The 20,994-nt window shown below is 41.3% G+C and overlaps 1 non-coding gene across 1 annotated transcript; it reads left to right on the top strand.

Annotated features, from left to right (window-relative positions):
* Nucleotides 1-14,601: 14,601 nt before the first annotated feature.
* Nucleotides 14,602-14,708, top strand: LOC122663505. Its single transcript, XR_006333170.1, has one exon. It is a non-coding gene; the product is annotated as a small nucleolar RNA R71 (small nucleolar RNA).
* The last annotated feature ends 6,286 nt before the right edge of the window (nucleotides 14,709-20,994 follow it).

Below are 20,994 nucleotides of genomic sequence, written 5' to 3'. Positions count from 1 at the left end.
GCAGCACTTAGAGGCCTAGGTTAGCATTATTAGAGCTCCCAACTAGGGCCGAGCTTCACCTTAGGTCAGCCCTAGCTCAAGGAATTACCAAAATCGAAGAGAAATGGGGGAGAGCTAGGATTGGGGAGCTTCCTTCTTCCAGCCACTCTCTCCATCTCTTCTCCTCCTCTTTCTCTTCTCCTTTGGGTCCGGCAAGCTTGGGAGGAGGTGTGGGGCAGCCAGCCATCTTTGTATGGCTTCCACCTTCTTCCCTTCCCCTCCTATTCCTCGCCTACTTCTACTTCTTCTTCTTCTTCTTTCCTTCTTCTCCTTCTTCTCTTGTTTCTTCTCCTCCACGATTTTCTTGGGAGGGGAGGAGATAAGAGAATAAGGATTCTCTTATCCTTTTAAGAGTCAAATGGGCCTTAGGCCATGTTTGGTTTAGGCACCCCCAATCACTTAGTGGCCCTTAGGTCTTTAAATGAGTTTTTTTTTGTTAGGTCGTAGGACTTGTTTGGCCTTAGTTATAACCATTAGGTTCATTAGGTCATGTTTGGGGTGCACCCTAAGTCCATAGGACTTAATTGTTCACTAAGGTTTGTTTGGTTTAGGTTAGGGTATATAAAACCCATTATTCACCTAAGTCAAGCATTGTGGGCCCATTCTTATGGTTCAACTAACCATCCAATGGCAAGGGTAGGGGTCCATATGGTCTAAAGGTCTCATTATGGTATCCGGGACACGGGCATTTGGGTCCCACAAAAAAATAATCCAAAAAGGCAGATGACAACACGGGCGAAACTTCGAGCGGATTCAGTACGAGTGAGTCTGTTTGTGACTCCGGTGCTGCTGTCAGGGCCCAAACTTTAAGAAAAGTTACGGGGCTTTGACCCACACTTCCAGGTCTTCGATCGGATACTTTTAGTAATATTCTAAGTCTAAGGTTATAGGTGTTGGCCAATGCCATCGTGGCATTGCCCCTCTAGGTAGAGTTCTAAACTACCCCGGGGTATAGGGGTATATCTAGGGTGCGGGTGTAACATCCCCCCAACCTTAATAAAAATTTCATCCTCAAAATTTGAGGCGACTAAGGTCTCCAAGATAAGGGCTTGTTGATTAACAACATGTCTAGTTATCTACTAATTGGACAAAGTCAAAGGTCAGGTCAAAGTAAAGCAGTGCCTGCATGACATAGCAAGTCAGGTTCTTCAATTTCTTTTCCTTTTTAGGGTCTCATCACCACAAGGGTGTGATTCATAGTAACCCTAAGTTCCATTGGGTTAAGAGTCGATAGTTACCACATTCTAGAGGTAACCACACTATCCTCCACACTAAACTATGTCACAAAGAACAGGAAGTTCTCTAGATCCTCCAGATCAAGTGAAACAACTCAGGTCTTCACTACTCTGATTACCATTGGGTTGTAGGACTCAACCTGCCTAGTTCCCAGCACTGGGTTTACATTTTGAAGGCTTTCACTTCAGGTTATCTCATTACCTACCCCAACTTCAGAATGATCTAGAATATTGATGGGACCTCCATATGTGTCACTCCTAGCACGAAGGGAACGCATTGGCAACCCATTACTCCCTTCATATCCGTCGTTGGAAAAGATCTTGTTACCTTATCCAGTTTTAGCTTTCACAACCTTTAACCCTATCACACAGTTATCCCACAGGGGAAAAGTCCTTATTAGTCCTTTTTCGAGAACCAATATCCATTTACTAATCTAGGTTCAAGTCAATTTCCTTTAAGCAGGTTCCCTTACTAACGTTCCCGGTCATTATTAAATTAATCCCTATTAACTTAAGGTCTGGTGGACCAGGGTTGGGGCTCAACTAGTTATCATGAGAAGGTCAATCCAAAGTCATACTAGTGGCTCAGGAGAACTAATCTACCACACACATTGGTGAAAAGACACATTTATTTTATTTATTTTCACACCAATCATAGGTATAAATCTAATAATTACATTCATATCCCTATGGACATATCTATAACCTAGGCCAATCCATAGGAACAAGCGATCTTTAGGTACGGTATACTAGGTCTCTTTGGGAATCAAGTCACAGTGTAGGACTACCTCTATAAGCCTGTACAAGATTTGGATGAACCAAGTAAAGTACAAATAGAGTCGCACTAGCTTGGGGTGTCATGAGTGATTTCCAAGTACACGTGGCCTTTATGGCTTGTTTAACTAAACCTGTCCGAACCAGCCTAGTGTTCCCTTCCTTCAAGCCTGGCTAGGAGTCGAATTCCATGTACCCCTATAAGGGTTCCCACACCCCATAGGTTTAGGTTCCTCTATCCACAGGTTCCGGTTCACTTACTAGCGGGGCCTAAGGATTTTCATCCACAAAGATAACTCTCCTCCTCTCGCATAGAAGGGGAGTCACAGCGTACACTGATGCCTACCATCTCATACTAGTTGGCCCAGTCAGGTATAAGTCCTAATCTCTCTCAATTTTGAGGTATTAGATATGGCTTAGGTGGTCCTCGTAAATGGGTTACACCACCAGGTGTCCAATCTAGGGTGTAGGCACAAATTCATCATATATGGGTGGGGTCAAAAGGTCTCCAAAATTTGGGCTCAAAATCCTATAATAACTCGGGCGGACTCACGAGCAGTGTCAGTACTCTAGGTCTGTTCGTGGCTCCTCCGTGAAAATAAAGAGAGCGGACTGACCAGGCGGATGCTGAACGTGAATCCATTCGTTCGTCCATTCTCAGAGGGGTCAAAGGCTGAGAGGAAATGAATCGAACGGATTTATGGGTGGACTCATGAATGTGGATCCGCTCATTGATTTGCTCAGGCTAACTATCCAAAATTTCAAGTTTTATGCGGGACGGATTGTCGAGCGGAGTCACAATTAGTGGTTCCGTTTGTTCATCCATTCGCAGAATTTTAACAAAACAGAGCCGTGAGTTTTAAAACTCACTTTTGGCTCCAAGGAGAGGAACACAACCGTAAGGGGGAGAGGGCTCTACATGGTTCTTCGTTTGGCTTTCTTGCCCCATTTGAGTGGTTCTCTTGGTGATTCAAGTCTCAAAGTTCAACTCCTACACCTCAAGGTAAGATTTCCTTCCCATTCCTCTTTTCCATTCTCTTCTTTCTTCCATCGCAAGATTTGCTTGTGTCTCTTCATATTCTCTTCCTTTTTCTTCTTGGATTTGAGATGGATAATCCTAGGTTGTGATAGGATTTGATTTTTGTTTGCATTATGATGGTTATGCACACCAAATCCATGCTAGAATCTATTTAGGCTAGGGTTCTAGGGTTAGAATCAAGCCCTAATCGATTGATGGCACTACATAGTTGGATCCCTTGTATGAACATTGTATTCCTTATAAATTTTAAAGCCCTTGCAAGCATTTTAAAGATTGATTTGCTATGGTTGTCAAGTGTAGTTGAATTTACTTGGACAATTCTAGGTTTAGATTGGGGTAAAACCTTAATCCTTCCATGCTTAGGACAACCCATCAAGTTTGTGTTTAATTCTTTATGTGCCCTAGTATCTCATAGGAATTTATCTCATTGTTTTATCTTCTAGCATCTTCTCTTGATTGCAAGATTGTTAATAAAACCCTTGAAATTTATCCTTTATCCTCCAACTAATTCATTCACTTGATGTATCCCACTGCATTACTTATTTAAGGGATTATTTGCAAAATCCTTGGCGCTTATCCTCTTTCTCTTAATTAAATAGTCTGTCTCTTGTTGGGGTATCTCTTCCAATATCTTGCTTGTTGACACTGGTTGAAATATATATTATTATTCAAGAGCACATACATCGTTCATGTTGACCTCATATTCGACACTAGGGATCTCATGTAGACTTCACACGTGAATTAATCTTGTTTCTTTCCCTCTCAACGTATCTTCAATGGTATCCATATTCCATTTTTCTCATCATTTACATGCGTATATTTTGATTTTCCCCATCACGTAACCTTCTTTTCTCATCATCTCCAAATCATTTAAGCATTCTACTTCCATAATTTATTTGCCAATTGTATGTCATCATTTCAATTGGCCTTACATTTATCGTCCTTCTTTGATTTGTGCCCTAGTGTAGGAAATCTGATCATGGGTCCAAAAATAAGGAGAGATCTATCCATTGTATCTTTCGCTCCTACGGCTTACAACGTGAACCGTTTCACCTCCGAAAAGGCTGAAGGAATCTACAGGGAGCATCTCTTTAATAGAAAGATTCTTGTAGAGAGAGGCGTCACAGTGGAAGAGCTTTTGGCCTATAAGTTGGGGGCCAGGTTTGATAGACTGCAGTGGACTGACATGCTTGCTCAACTAGACTTCTACTACCCCACTCTGGTCAGGGAGTTCTATGCAAATCTGGTAATGGTCCAGGAAGATGATGACGGCTCTAGGTTGACTTCCTATGTAAAGGGAGTGGTCATTAGTTTCAATGCCGTGGAGCTGGGGGTTCTTCTCGGTGTATCCTCAGAGGGTGAGAGGGTATACTATCCTCTAGGTAGTCATCCGGATCAGTGCCTCCCTTCAGATGAGAAGCGAAAATTATTTAAGGTTCTCTCCAATGACAGGTTCGAGGAGAACGAAGATCTTTCCAAGTTCCCTCCTTCACAGCGGGTTCTGATCTTTATAGCCAGGACCAATCTGGCTCCTTCTAAGGCACACAACACCTTGCCTCCATTGATGTCTGTAGTTCTGGCTCATTCTCTGTACACTAGCCAGCCCATCTGTCTGCCTCACATGGTCATACAGCACATGGCCCCTGCGGTGATGAATCTTGCTCGAAACAACACTCTACCCTACGATCGACTGCTCACCAGGATTTTCCTATTCCTTGGGATTGATCTTGACCGTGAATCCAAGGGAACATGCACTGAGGGACCTATTGGGTTCAATGCACTGTAGAAGATGAATTTATATTATGATTATGATAGCGTAGGAGAACAGGTGTAGTACGGGGATGACAGAGGGGCTAGGGAGGAGGATGAGGATGACAGTGATGATGACCTGGAGTTTATGTGTTCTGGACCATCAGCAGCAGATACTTCAGGTGCACCTGGGGGAGGTAGCGACATCATGATGGCTATTCAATGACTAAATTTGAGGATGGCGGATGACTTCGACGATGTCAAGAAGCAATTCTCTGATCAGGCTCGGCATCTAGAGAGCATAGAGCGAGGGATGGTTGATCTCAATGCCTTCCTGGGTCGTGGTGGTGGCGGTGGTGCGGATTTCTAGCTCAGTTCTTCTCCAGCAGTTCTCTAAAGTTATTTTGATCAACTCCTTCAAGTTTCTTGTCTTCGATGGATTGGGATGTTGAACTTTTTTTTTTTTTTGACTTTTCAAGCATTTCCTTTCTTTCCTTTCTTCAGATGGTTTGGTAAACATTGGTGAACTTTTAAGAACTTTTAATTATAATGGATGGATGTACCCTTGATTTGGGTGGAACAAATTAGGTGTTTTGGGTTGGATCTTTGAAACCTTGTGCTTGAGGTTGGAATGGGCACAGTCATGCCCAAGCAAAAATTTAAAACAAAATGATGGTTGAATTTGTATGCATGATTTGATAGGGTAAAATCACATGCCTCAGGTTGGAATGAATGATATCACGGGTTGAAGTTGGGAAATGCTTGATTGACTTCACCGAAGAGTTGGGACAGTATGGAAATTATAATTAGTCTTATATACATATATATATATATACTTAATTCCCCCTTTTTTAGCTCATGTGGATTATTATGGGTTGGTTATGTTTAATTCATTACCGTGTATGAATTATAACGTATAATTACCCAACTAATATCTACTTAGGACTCAGCCAAACAATTGCATAATTATTATTCAACAGCCTATGTTTCAAGTTCTAAGTTCCATGTTGCCTTTTATCCTTCTAGGTTCTTGTTTCCACTCCAATCAGTCTTCTCCTATGTGCACATACAACACTTTATGTTCTTGAGATTTTTAATTTAGAACCTATTTGTGGAGAGTAATTCAAGAGGTTACACTGGACCGTGGTTGGTGCAGAGCATCATTGCTCTGATACCACTCTGTCACACCCCATCTCGATGTAATATATATACTATCACATAGGGGGTGATTGGGATAACCCATGTCATCCTACTACCTACCAGGATCACAGATACAGTGTCCCGAGCCACAGTCCACCCTGTCATCACGTATTGATAACAGAAAGGAACGTACCAAAATGGAATAAACGGTTCCAATCATAGAGTTAACGGAAGCAAAATTTAAGTTAATCATATGAAATTATAGAGCATCGATTCTCTAATGATAACACATAGTACACTGTTCATAAATGTAACCATTCAATCTCTCCTATAAATAAACACATAGTTTATACATGAATGTGGAAATGAAGGCAAAAAATTAAATCATAAATAACTGCCATGAGGGCACTAATCTTGTACATCCACATCCACATCCAAGTCACAGTCGTCGGCTCCACTTGATTCGCATTCAACGGTGCTCATCTAAGTAGTACCTCCTGCATAACAACTAAAAAGGGGTTGCGCAACGGGATAAGCTACACTAGCTAGTGAGGGAGCAAAGGGGAATGCACATATAACATACAACCAATATCAGTCAGAATGATGTATGCTAATGTTAGATTCATTTTCCACCTAGCACACAATTCTATCGGTCAAGTATATGCTACTGTGATAACTTGGGAGACATTGAGGATCACTTATCTTATCGCCCTAGTGAAACCTCAATTATCACAAGGGGACCTACACCGGTAGAAGCCATCATGACCACTCAGTGGCATACCTCGATAGCCATCACTACCCCTGTCCTGGCCTCTCCCACTGCCACAGACCACAGGTGCACAGACTATCCAACACATAAACCCCTGTTGGCAAGGGTCGCAGCATAAGGGAACAAGCATCCTAGCCACAGATATACTATATGCAGGTCCTATTGTCCCGAGAGGTATTCCGGGTGCATCAACGTCCCATTCCATCTAGTACCCGAGTACCAGCACGGCACGGCACATACAGATCAAGATGACATATAACAGTTTTCATAATTTAAATCATTTAGGGTTCCGATACCGGCACACCCGGCACCGTAGCCCGTTACAACGGTGAGCATACTATCACATTCATAACAGTTCAAAATTGAATAACAATGCAATGCGCACAATGCTTATAATTATATAATATCATGCTTAAGATTGTATATTAAATATATATATACAAGCTTAGCAAATCACTCAGAACCCACTCACTTAACACGGGTGTCGCCCTGTGTGGTTGACATGAATCTCACCTGGGCTCCCCGCTATCCATCGAGTTGGGTAGCCTAGGAAGACAAAAACAATCATTAAAGCATGCATAGAAGGGTCCCATGCTAGGCCCTCAAGGTTAAAATCAGATTTCAACCAAGACAGCACGAGCAGACTCACGGACTGTTTCTGCAGAGGTAAATCCGCCCCTGACTCCGTTCAAGCCGAAAGGTAAAAACAGAGCGAGCGGACCCATGAGCGAAACATCTCACTTGGATCCGATCGTGCATCCGTTCCATACCTGAGACACATCTAAAAAGGAGCAGACCTACGGGCGAATGTGCTTCTTGGGTCCGCCCCTACATCCGTTCATTTCCTGAGACACACCCGAGAGCAACAAGCTTCGGGTGGAGGCAAACAGAGTGAGTCCGTGCCTTTGTCCGCTCAGGCCAATAGACAAGGTTTATACTGGGCGGACTGACGAGTGGTACCACGATTTGTGGATCCGATCGTTCGTCCATCGACAGTCTCTCTTGAGATTTTAGAGGGCTTTTGCTCCAGCTTGAAGCTTGGAGTGCCCTAAGCTCTCAAGGACAAGGGAGAGATGTCTAAGCCTTCCTAGGGTCACTAGATCCTAGGCTCACCTCATGGATCCAAGATCTTAGAAGGTTTGGGTCTCACATTGGTCTAAGGGTTGGGTTTCAAGGTTCAAACCAGGGATTCATTAGACATGGCTGGAAATTCAGCACTTAGAGGCCTAGGTTAGCATTATTAGAGCTCCCAACTAGGGCCAAGCTTCACCTTGAGTCCCAAATGGAACCCTAGGTCAGCCCTAGCTCAAGGAATTACCAAAATCAAAGAGAAATGGGGGAGAGCTAGGATTGGGGAGCTTCCTTCTTCCAACCACTCTCTCCATCTCTTCTCCTCCTCTTTCTCTTCTCCCTTGGGTCCGGCCAGCTTGGGAGGAGGTGTGGGGCAGCCAGCCATCTTTGCATGGCTTCCACCTTCTTCCCTTCCCCTCCTATTCCTATCTTACTTCTATTTCTTCTTCTTCTTTCCTTCCTCTCCTTCTTCTCTTGTCTCTTCTCCTCCACGGTGATAAGAAAATAAGGATTCTCTAATCCTTTTAAGAGTCAAATGGGCCTTAGGCCATGTTTGGTCTAGGCACCCTGATCGTGTCGTTAACCGGTCAAAAATAAAACCCAAAACTAATCTAGCAAGTAGCAAGTAAGGGGTCGATCTATGGGGAACTGGAAGGCTAAATTACTAAGATGATTAGGTGAAAGTGATGAAAATTAAATTGCAATAAATCTGAATTTTAAACTAAAAACAAAAGAAACAAATCTAAACTAACAACGCTGTGCAAATACAGGAGAAGACTATCTTTAGGGTTCGAATCCCCAATGGGTAGCTATTCAATTCAGTTGCATGCTTCGGTTTATTATAACCACAGGCCATACCACAGAGTGTAGGGTTCTTCCTAGGTATGGACTATCTTGACGAGTACTATCGTCCTTTGCTTATAGGGCTTGGCACGCTTAGTTTGTTCAGCTATAATCCATCATCGGTACAACCACATAAGAATAAAATATCATTGCTTGAATGAAAAATAATGAATCACACAAACAGAATTTTTCAACTAAATACATCAATTAAAATTATCCAAACAGGGATAGGGTCTCAACATCAAGCAATCAAGCATACAAACCAGAATTTTAAATAGTAAACACCATTAGTTCATCTACCCTAAAGATAGAAAGAACTTAGCCAATCATGGTGGAAGGAGACAAAAGATAGCAATGACGACAACGATCCATGAAGACGAAGCTGGAACGATGATCCTCCTCCTCTCCTTCTTGCCAAACCCAAGATCCAAAAATAAAACAAAGAAACAAAAGAAGAAAGATGACATAAGAAGAAAAGAAGAGGGCACGGCTAATGGCTATGGGAATTGAATGGGATCCCAATGGCAATCTGTCCGAGGGTTTATATATCTATCAGAGATTTAATAAAAAAAAAAGAAAGAAAAAAAAAGCAAAGCACGAGAGATAGAAAGAATGATGGATATCCTGAATCCGTGAGGGATTTAGATAGAATAGATATAAGAGGAGGGAGAGAGAAGTGAAATATAATTAGGAATGGTAGGATCCATTAAGGATTTGAGAGGGAGAAGGAGAGAAAATTGAAGTTGGAGACAGATTAAACCGTACTAAATGATAGAGATATATTAGAGAGGAGAGAGTTTAATGTAGATTATGAATTTGATTAAAATTCTCTTTTTGAGAATATCTCTCTTTCCTGGCCCCGGGTGGATCCAGTCTGAGAATTAAAGTTGCTCCAATTAATTTTTTGGACGATATGAAACCAAGGTTGGATATCTTCTGAAGATGCCCTAATTTGCTGAAATTATAGTTATGCCCCTGGGTCTTCAGTGAAACGTCTTCCCATCTCGCCCTTGATAACCTATGAGTCGATCTATGGGTAGCCTGGTGCCTATGTAGCATTGAACTCCTCAAAATTGGTTTTCTCAAGTTAGGTTCCGAAAATGCCTTTTTCTCCAATTCTTCCCATATGCCAAAAATACCCTGAAAAAGATAGAAAATACCCAAGGTGGCTCCATTCTAAGCAGATAAAATGCAGAATTAAATGAGATAATTTCACACATAAATGTGTTCATCAAATACCCCCACGCTTAGATTTTGTTAGTCCTCGAGCAAAAAGAAAATAAAAAAAATAAAAAAACCTTAACTCACTTTCGTAGGAATCACGGTTGCACTTAGCATGTGCAACAAGCCTTTAAACCCCTAGGTTACCCCTAGTGAACGAGTTTTGTCTCGTGAGTGTTTGCAAGGAATATACACACAAAATTCATGAATGCAAATTTAAATTTAGGCGATTGAGTGTGAAACACTCCTCGGGCTTACTCACTCGAACCAAAAAGGCTACAAGCCCAAACTGGATTCAAGAATACAAGTAATAATAATGTAACTGGTCACTCCAACCATTTTACGTGAGACTCTGGGCTTGTGGCCTAGATGTCCCGGTTACTAAGTTGAAGCAACAAAACTAAAATTTCATGATTTTTTTTTTTTTTTTTTTTTTTTTTTTACATGTCACGCCAAAACTAAACTTGGTCTCAACTCCTAATCAAAAGCTCAAAAAAACACAAGACAGTCAAGTGGTCTGTCCTTTCGACAAAATGGGACTCTTATTGTTTGAGTCAAAACCCACCTTAGGATACATACTAGCTACTGTCCTCTCAACAGGGTTTTCATTACTTCAGATTAGGGTTCCTAAGTTTCTCTCTCTCGTGTTTCTCATCAAAGTAACAGAGAGACATGTAAAACTTACCAAAAGCCAAAAAATAAAAATCTGCTAATCGGTCTCACACCCCCCCCACACTTAAAGTATGCAGTGTCCTCAATGCATGCAGAAGAATAAAAACAGGGATAAGGGAAGGAGTCTACCAGAAATTAGCAATACATGGCAGAATAGTACATCCAGCAATCAGTAGCAGCTACCTAAAAACAAAAACAAAACAAACAAACACAAAAACAAAAGTACTAAAGAAAAAAAAATAGTGGGTTGCCTCCCAAGAGCGCTAAGTTTACGTCTTTAGCCAGACAACAGAGTGACTCACGGAGGGTCAAGGATCAAATCATACCAATGAGTCAGTTTCGAAGAAGGTTGGGGAGATGTAACCAAAGGAGGAAGCGGCTCAAACCTAACTGTCCAGGGTGGCTGTTCGAAAGAGGGTGAGGAATCTAGCAAAGTATGCACCTCTTTAGTGTATGCCTCAGACTCATCTCCATAGTGCTGCAAAGGGTCATCAATAAGCATGTGTGAAGTGTGATCAGCCACAACTTCATCTAATAAATCCAATACAAAACACTCTTCCTCTTGAATGGAACCTAAGGATGCATTGAAGATGTTGAGCCTAAGCTTCTTATTCCCAAAAGAGATGTCCATGGCACCCGATCTACAATTTATGCAAGCATTTGCAGTAGCTAAGAAGGGGCACCCTAAAATGATAGGGGGAAGCTTAGCTGTGGTGGCTGTATCCATATCTAGGATAAGAAAGTCCACAGGAAAGTACAATTCTTCCACCTTGACTAAAACATCCTCTAACAAACCACGAGGTGTCTTGACTAACAATCAGCCAACTGAAGGATGACCTCAGTGGATTTCAAATCTCCTAAACCAAATCTATCATAGACTGAACTAGGCAAGATATTCACACTAGCCCCTAAATCAAGTAGTGCCCTACTTATGGAGAGATCTCCAATGATGCAGGAAATAAGTGGAGCACCTGGGTCCTTAAGCTTAGGGGGTAGGTGGCTGAAAATTACCGAACTAACCTGTTCAGTGAAATGGACAGTCTTAGGGATTTGAGTTCTCAACTTACGCTTTTGGGTGCAAAGGTCTTTTAAAAATTTAGCGTAAGCAGGAACTTGCTTGATAGCATCCAAAAGGGGAAGATTGATGCAAACTTGTTGGAACAAGTCTATCATCTCTTGCATCTTTGAACCTGATGAGCACATTTATGTGTGAAATTTTAGGGCATAAATTATACATTTTACCACATTGGACAGAGTTATTCGGTGCTTTCTTGTGCTTTTCAGGGTTTAGGTGAATTCTTGTGAAAATGAAGGAGATGATGCTAAGGAGATGTTTTTAAGCTTTTTAGAAGTGTAAATGGATGCATAGCCCATCGAGTCAGCTTCGCAGTGGTTTAAACGGCACTTAATTCCGAGTTGAAACGAAGAAGTTATGGCCGTTTCCGTAACGACGCGTGAAAATGGTCTGTAGGGGTTTATTTATAATTATTGACAGTCGGATGGGGACAAAGTGAAGCGGAAGTTCGGATTTTAGGGGCCTTAATGCAATTATCAGAAGTTACTTTACTGTACCCGAAAGATTCCATTTGGAAGGCTCTGGACAGTCCAACTTCAACTTGAGATATCTTGGGCTCCCCAACTCCGAATTGGATGAAATTTGGGTCTATTTTGTGTGATTTTTCTCAAGGAACACAATGGTGAGACCTATATAAGCACCCCATGCTCCACGTTTTCTGAAGGACAGAATGGGTATTTTATTTATTCTTGAAGGAATCCTAGTCATCACCCTTACTCTCTCTCTCCTCCAACTTCTCAAGGGCACTTCTGAATTCTACTTGGGATAGATTTATATTTTCTCATCTATGGAAGGTTGAAAAATCAAAGATGCTTTGATTTTATTGCTTGGAGAAGATATCTACAAAGAAAAGGAAGCACTTGTTAGAATTGGAAGTTTATTTTTTTAGAAATAGAAGGTCTATGTAAACAATCTTCCCTTCTTCTTCTTTCTATTTTTTTCTTTTTTCTTAGGATTCAAGGCATTGTAAAAGAGGAAAGAGAAGAGAATATTCTCTTTTCTTAGGGAATATTTCTCCTACACTTCCATCTTCTCTCTTCTCCTCTCTTCCACCTATAAATACCCCCTACCTCTCTTGTAAAAATTTGCTCATTCACTGAGTGAAATTTCTTCTCTTCTTCTCCTTCTAATTTGTGATTTTTGGCTTTTCTAAGTTCTAGTTTGCTTTTATAATTTTTAGTTAATGGTTATAATAGGTTTAGTTTATGCTTTAATTTCAATTTAAGTCTTCAATTGGGTTGTAATTTCTTAATTCTACTTTAGGTTTTAAGCCTTCTAGTCTAAGTTCTTAAGTTGATGACAAGACTTAAAGATTTAGAGGAGGAGGCCATGGTAAGTTTATGCAAGTATTCAAGCTTTTCATTTACATTCATGCAAGCACATCCAGGTTTTACTATCTAAACTCTCAATCTCATTCTCCATCTCCTCTATCTCTCTCTATCTTCTTCTTCTTCCCCCTCTATTTCTTTTATTTTAATTTTATATGGTTGTGGTTTATGGATGCATTTTTATTCCCTTATTTCTTTTTATGTGGTTAATATGTGTGGCTGCATTTTTATTCCTTTCAATTCGCTTTAGTTTGATAGGTTAGATGCTCATGTGTTAGGACGCCGATTTAATCCCTTAATTTTGTTAGATGCTTATGAGTTAGGATGCATTGATTTTCGTTAGTTTAATTAGTTTAATTAGTTTAATTTAACACTTTAATTTGGTTCATTTTGCATTACTTTTAAGTTAGTTAAATAGAGTGGCGTATATCTCCTCGTGTTCGACCCGTAGCTACGATTGACCCGTACGCTTGCGGTTTTATTTTAACTCAAACAGAACCCTTTTTATCCAAATAGTCTGAGGCTGATGTTTGAAGGGATTGGGGAAAAGGGACCTTTGGAATGTAAGAGTCAGGTGATGGTCCCTCCACAATGGGGATGTGCAGCCCCTTCCTTGGGAACTGATGAGTGCTTTCCATAGGTGGTGTCAGTAATGGACTCATGTGTTTCTCCACCCCCCAATATTCTTTAGGGTTGACTCAGCCTCTCCCTGGCTTTGAGACTTAGTAGGCAACATCTCATTAGTAGCTAAGGGCACATCAGGTTTTTCCACCCTTTTGCCGCTCCTTAGGACTATGACTGACTAGACTTGCTCTTTCCCTGGACCCATTTGATTGTTTGGATTACCTATTGGCTGACTTGGCAATTGGCTAGCCTCCCTCTTGCTTATAGCATCAGCTAGTTGACCCAGTTGGTTCTCTAGCTTATTAATGGGCTGAGTATGTGAGTGCAGCAGTTGTGTGTTCTACTCGAGTCCACTTAATGCTTTTAGCACCTTTTCCTCAAAGGATTGATTCTATTGGGGTTGAGGATATGGTGGTTGTTCACCCCTATAGGCATTAGATTGAACATTAAATGGTGGCCTATATGGTGGGTTTGGAGGGTTATTAGGTACTGAGTTTCTCCATGAAAAGTTAGGGTGGTTTCGCCATCCCGGGTTATAGGTATTGGAAAAAGGATCATTACCCGATTTAGGGAAACCTTGAGCCACTTATACCTGTTCCTGAACAAATTCAGGGAATTGTGCAACCGAAGGACAGTCTGTCACATAATGACTAGGGCTAGCACATATGGCATAGGCTTCAGTTTGATTAGGAGGAGAGAAACTCATTGGGAAAGGGGACATAGAATGCCGTCCTACAGACATCAGATAGTCCAATTTCTTGGACAGCATATCAATCTTAGCAGTCATCTCTACAATTGGATTGATCTCATAGAGACCACCTTTCTTTGGTTGCCTTATCTGTGGAATCTCAGTCCGAGAGGCCAAAGTATGATGTTGGGAATTCTCACTAAGGGTTTCAAAAAGATCCCATGCTTCCGTCTCATTCTTGTGCATAAATGTTCCACCACAAGAGGAGTCCACCATCTGCCTATATCGGTCATGGATGCCATCATAAAAGAATTGGACTAACTGCCATTTCGGGACAGCGTGGTGGGGGCACTTCCTAAGTAATTCCTTGAGTCTCTCCCAGGCTTCATGAAATTGTTCGCCCTCTAGTTGTGAGAAACTAGTAATGGCTCTTCTAAGGCTATTAGTCTGGTCAATGGGGAAATTTTTTTTAAGAATTCCTGCTGCATCCCCGCCCATGTAGAAATCCTAACCGAATCTAGGGAATGAAGCTAGTGTTTGGCTTTGTCCTTTAAAGAGAATGGGAATAGGAGTAACTTTAGGGCATCTTCAGAGAGGTTTTGGATTTGACTATAGAGCACACCTCTAAGAACTCATCAAGATGCTTGTAAGGCTCCTCATTAGCAAGTCCATAATAGGATGGTAACATCTGTATGATGCTGGACTTGATCTCATATTGAGCAGCCTGAATGGTAGGCAGCTGAATACAAGATGCAGGGGTATAGGCAGTTGGACTGAAGTGCTCACTCAGCGGCCTTCTTGGCTGGTTTTCGTCACCCATTTTATTACTATTATCTTTAGGTCTAACCACAGATTGCTCTATTTCGAAGTCAAGGGTAGTCAGGTTGGGGTGGAAAGAACGTCAACCATGCATAAAGCACAACACAGGTTGAACGTGCTAATTAAACAAAAATTAAAACTAGTAATTTAAAACGTGATAACTAATAAAAATAATTACCAAAAATAAAAATCATAACTAAAAAGAAAAAAAAAATAATTAATTTAAAACTAACGAAAATACTTACCTGGTGTTGGCGGTTGCGCAATTCCACGTGCTGCCCCCGTTGAACGGTTACACATATGAGCTTAAGGGGTTGGGGGAATTAAAGTTAAACCTAAACACCCAATCTAACGTTGGAATAAAATAAAAAAATTACATAAAATAACCCTAATTACATAAAGTCTAGGAATTAAAAGTAAACCAAACGGATAGCTTGTCCTACTCAATCTACTCGGCTTCCTGCACAAACAAAGAAAATGTTAGGTATACTAAAATTAACCTAATAAAGATATGATAAATAAAAATATAAATTCTGCAATTATAAAATTAAAATTAAAACAAAGTAACACAAAACAACTCAATCAATCCTAGCAACCGTGCTTCAGTTCCCCGGCAACGGCGCCAAAATTTGATCGTGTCGTTAACCGGTCAAAAATAAAACCCTAAACTAATCTAGTAAATAGAAAGTAAGGGGTCGATCTACGGGGAACTGGAAGGCTAAATTACTAAGATGATTAGATGAAAGTGATAAAAATTAAATTGCAATAAATCTGAATTTTAAACTAAAAACAAAAGAAACAAATCTAAACTAACAACGCTGTGCAAATACAGGAGAAGACTATCTTTAGGGTTCGAATCCCCAATGGATAGCTATTCAATTCAGTTGCATGCTTTGGTTTATTATAACCACAGGCCTAATAATACCACAGAGTGTAGGGTTCTTCCTAGGTATGGACTATCTTGACGAGTACTATCGTCCTTCGCTTATAGGGCTTGGTACGCTTGGTTCGTTCAGCTATAATCCATCATCGGTACAACCACATAAGAACAAAATACCATTGCTTGAATGAAAAATAATGAATCACACAAACAGAATTTTCCAACAAAATACATCAATTAAAATTATCCAAACAGGGATAGGGTCTCAACATCAAGCAATCAAGCATACAAACCAGAATTTTAAATAGCAAACACCATTAGTTCATCTACCCTAAAGATAGAAAAAACTTAGCCATTCATGGTGGAAGGCGACAAAAGGTAGCAATTGTGACAACGATCCATGAAGACGAAGCTGAAACGATGATCCTCCTCCTCTCCTTCTTGCCAAACCCAAGATCCAAAATAAAACAAAAACAAAGAAACATCGCCGAATTGATGGCTCGATGTGAGGAGCACATTAATGCAGTATAAACCCTCGAGGCCAAAATAGGGCACCAGGGAGCCAGAACCGAGAAAAGAAAATTCGGGGAGGAAGGGAAAAAGACCCGAAGTGATGACCGTAGAAAATGGTAGAAGAGGTCAAAAAGTCTGTTAAGATTTGACCGCTACACGCCACTCACCCAATGATGCTCTGAAGTTTTAATGCAGATCGAGGGTGAATGGTATGTGAAGTGGCCCGTGAAAATGGGTAACCATCCCGGACGTAGGAACACGCACAAGTTCTACAAGTTCCACAATAGGAATGGTCATGACACGGATGAGTGTATGCAGCTCAAAGGAGAGATTGAAGACCTGATTCGAAGAGGATACCTCGATCGCTTCATTGATGAAAGACATGACAGAGAAATTGGAGGACGCCAGGCGCGAACACAGTAAAACCGGTGTGGCGAAAGAGAACTTGATAGGACAAGAGATCAGGGTAATAGGAGACGGAGTAGATCTCCTCACCGAGAGCAAAGGGCAGAATGTCCAAATAACGTTGCGCTAGCTGTAGTGATCGCTACCATATTCAGGGGCCCAATGGCAGGTGAAAGCTTGACCTCGGTGCGCTAGGCCAAAGGGCATGCAAGAAGAGTGAACATGATAGAAACCCTGGGCAAGAAACCTAAGACGGGGCTCACCATATCCGTCTTTGATGAAGACTTCGAAGGGGTGCAGGGCCTCATGATGATGCGCTGGTGGTGATGATGAACATCGCCAACTATGAAGTAAAAAGGATCCTGATCAACAACGGAAGCTTTGTAGATATTCTCTTTACAGAGGCATTTGATCGGATGAAGCTGGGCTGAGAAAGGCTGAGGAAGGTTAACTACCCCCTACAGGGATTCTCAGGAGCCGCTATCAATGTGGAGGGGTTAATTGAGTTGCCCCTAATAGCGGGAATAGGGAATCAGCGGACCACGGTGATGATAACCTTCTTGGTTGTTGACACCCCTCTACTTATAATGTAATCCTTGGTTGGATAGGGCTTAATGCCCTTAAAGCTATTGTATCAATGCCCCATTTGAAGATGAAGTTCCCCACCATAGATGGGGTTGGATAGTGCAAAGGAGACCAGCACACCTCCCGTAAGTGCTATGCAGTTTCCCTCAAGGGAAAAACAGGGGGCGAGGCAATGCCGATTGCAGTGGAAGATCTCAGAGACGAAACTACTCAGAGCATCGTGGCTAAGGACCTTGCCAGTGTAAGCATTTACGATGTGGATGACAGTAAACAAGTCTAGATTGGATCCCTGCTCCGGGGGGGGGGCACAACAGGAAGAAATCATCAATTTCCTCAAGGCCTACTCTGAGGTCTTAACTTGGTTAGCCTCAGACATGCCCAAAATTAGTCATGAAGTGATCGAATATAGGTTGCGTATGGACCCAAATCAGAAGTCGATTCGACAAAAGGCCCAAAACTTTGATTCTCAAAGGCAAGTGAAGATAAAAGAAGAGGTAAACAAGCTGATCGAGGCTAGATTCATAAAGGAGATCCTCTACTCTGAGTGGCTAGAGAATGTGGTAATGGTGACCAAAGCGAATGACAAATGGAGGATCTATATAGATTACATGGACCTCAACAAAGCTTGTCCCAAGGACACCTACCCACTGCCCCGGATTGACCACCTCATTGATGCTACCGTAGGACATGACCTTCTGACTTTCATGGATGCCTATTCTGGCTACAACTAAATTAAGACGTATGAGCCTGACGTGCCGAAGTCATCATTTCCGATGGGAGACAACTAGTACTGCTACAAGGTGATGTTATTCAGCTTGAAGAATGTTGGAGCAACGTATCAGAGACTCGTTAACAAAATTTTCAAGGAGCAGATAGGTCGGAACATGGAGGTCTATGTCGATGACATGCTCGTCAAGAGTATGAAAGCGGAGAGTCATATAGCCGACCTAGAAGAAGCTTTCCAGGTTTTGAGAAGGTATAATATGAAGCTGAACCTCACCAAGTGTGCGCTCGGCATGACATCTGGAAAGTTCCTTGGGTTCATGGTCTCCAAGAGAGGAATAGAGCCGAATTTGGTAAAGGTAGAAGCAATATAGAACATGACTGCACCGAGGACAGTCAAAGAAATGCAAGAGCTTACTAGAAGGATTGCCGTGCTCGGGCGGTTCATGTCGTGCTCAGTGGACAGATGCTTGCCCTACTTCAAAACCTTGAAGGGTGTCAAGTGTTTGAGTTTAAAATAATAACCGCAAGCGTACGGGTCAATCGTAGCTACGGGTCGAACACGAGGAGGTCAACCTTGAATAAATTTTCACTTTTAATTAACGCGAAGTGTACAACTTACCAAATATGGAAACAGTCTATATATAGAAACTACCAATTATGGAAACTAGCAAATATAGAAGCAACTAAATTACCAAAGATAACAAATTAAAAATAGAAACTAGGGCAACCACTAAGGTAATGGATGAATTAAAAATAAGAAAGTCACTTGGGAATGAGTTCCACCATGAGAATTAGGGCAGATCAATGACTAGCATATTAGGGCAAAGCATGCATACGGCCTAAGTCTATAAGATATGCGGCACGGCTCATATACGGCTAACATATCCTATGAAAACAGTGCTCATACAACATACAATGTTAACAAAAAAAAATACATGAACATAATGGTGTCACAATGGATACGGATAACGAACATGTATATAGTTCCCCTTGGAATGACATACAAGCTGTGGGCGGTCATCCATCGTAAGTCCAATATTGATCATGTCCATTAATCGTCCATTAATCACATAGACAATGCTAGCCATCAATTCTTCCTTCTCTCATGGTTTCACCCACTCCCAAAAGGAGAGGTTTAGCTAGCCATGAAAGCAATGAAGAGGGAAGAAAGGATTGATGGAGAAAAAGACATAGAAATGATTAAAACTAAAATTTATAAGAAGAAGAACTTAGCTGATTCGAATAACTCCAATGAAGATGATTCCGTCACTTGAATCCCATCACTTGAAGCCGCATCCAATATTGAAGAACAAATTACCAAAGTGTATAATGAAGATTACACATATGATCGAAGGGATGGGGAAATAAAATTTATCCTAACAATGATTCTAAAAAAATAAAATTACATATGATAACCTAATTACATAAGATCTAAAAACTAAAAAATAAAAAGAAGAGGATGAAAGATCGGGTATAACGAAGAGGAACGGCACTACTGCTGCTATTATCATTCTAGAATAGAAAATTAAAACTGAAAAAGAAAAAACGAAGGACTGAAGGGAGAGAGCAGCTGGAGTGCGGTCAAGATGGGTTTTATATGGGGGAGAGAGCTCGTGAAAGGGAGATGGGAAGGAGATAGGAGAGATGAGGGAATTTAAGAGGAAGTGGGAGAGAGAAGATATAGAAATCGAATTTACCAAAATAAAAGAAATACAATCCGAGAGAATCCGAGAGAATCCGAGAGAGTTAGGAGAAAGATTAGAGAGAAAAGATATTTTTCTCATTTTTTTTTTTTTATTATATTTATTTATCCTAAATTCCAACTTCATTAAGAATCGTTTTTGGGCTATATCTTTTTATCCTAGGTCCAGATGGAACTAACCCGAGAATTAAAGTTACACCATTTTAAATTCCAGACAATATGAGCCCAATATCCGATATCTTTTGAAAGATTCTTGATTCTCCAAAATTACCGTTATGTCCCTATGCTTGATTTTTCTCTCTTCTTCTTCTTCTAAACTCGAATCGGCTCTAATCAAATGACTTCCGATGTTGCGCATTAGAAAGCTAACCCGACTGAAGTCTTCAACCTCATAATCTGGCGTTTGGCGGTCCAATTAGACATGTATTCTCCACTTTGACCAAAATGCCCCTAAACCTGAAAAATGATAAAAAGTACCCGAGTAGCGCTGTTCAATGTGGTAAAATGAATGCTTTATATCCTAAGATTTCACACATAAATGTGCTCATCATCAAGCAGTTCCAGTGGACCCCGAAGTGTGATGCAACCTTCCAACAACTGAAAGACTATCTCTCTACTCCTCCCATACTGGAGAGACTAGAGCTAGGCGACGAGCTGCAAGTTTACCTGGCAGTTTCAGCAGTAGTGGTAAGCGCCTTGTTACACCTGCACCCCAGATATCCCCTTATACCCGGGGTAATTTGGACCTTTACCTAATGGGTAATGCCTTATGACCATAGTCAACCTCGATGACCTTGAACTGGAAATGCCATAGAAAGATTCCCCTCAAAGACCTGGAGGTGTGGGCCAAAGCCTTGTAATTTTCCTTGAAGTTTGGGCCATGACAGCAGCACCGGAGTCACGAACGGGCTCACTCTTACTGAATCCGCTCGAGGATCCGCCCGTGTTGTCATCAGCCTTTTTGGATTATTTTCCTGTGGGACCCACATACCTGTGTCCCAGACACCCTAATTGAACCCTTAGACCATATGAACCCCTACCCTTGCCATGGATTGGTTGAGTGGACCATGAAAGTGGGCCCACAAGGCTTAACTTAG

Source organism: Telopea speciosissima, chromosome 5 (assembly GCF_018873765.1).
Source record: "Telopea speciosissima isolate NSW1024214 ecotype Mountain lineage chromosome 5, Tspe_v1, whole genome shotgun sequence".
Taxonomy (NCBI): Eukaryota; Viridiplantae; Streptophyta; class Magnoliopsida; order Proteales; family Proteaceae; genus Telopea; species Telopea speciosissima.
This window is presented reverse-complemented; position numbering and strand designations above follow the sequence as displayed.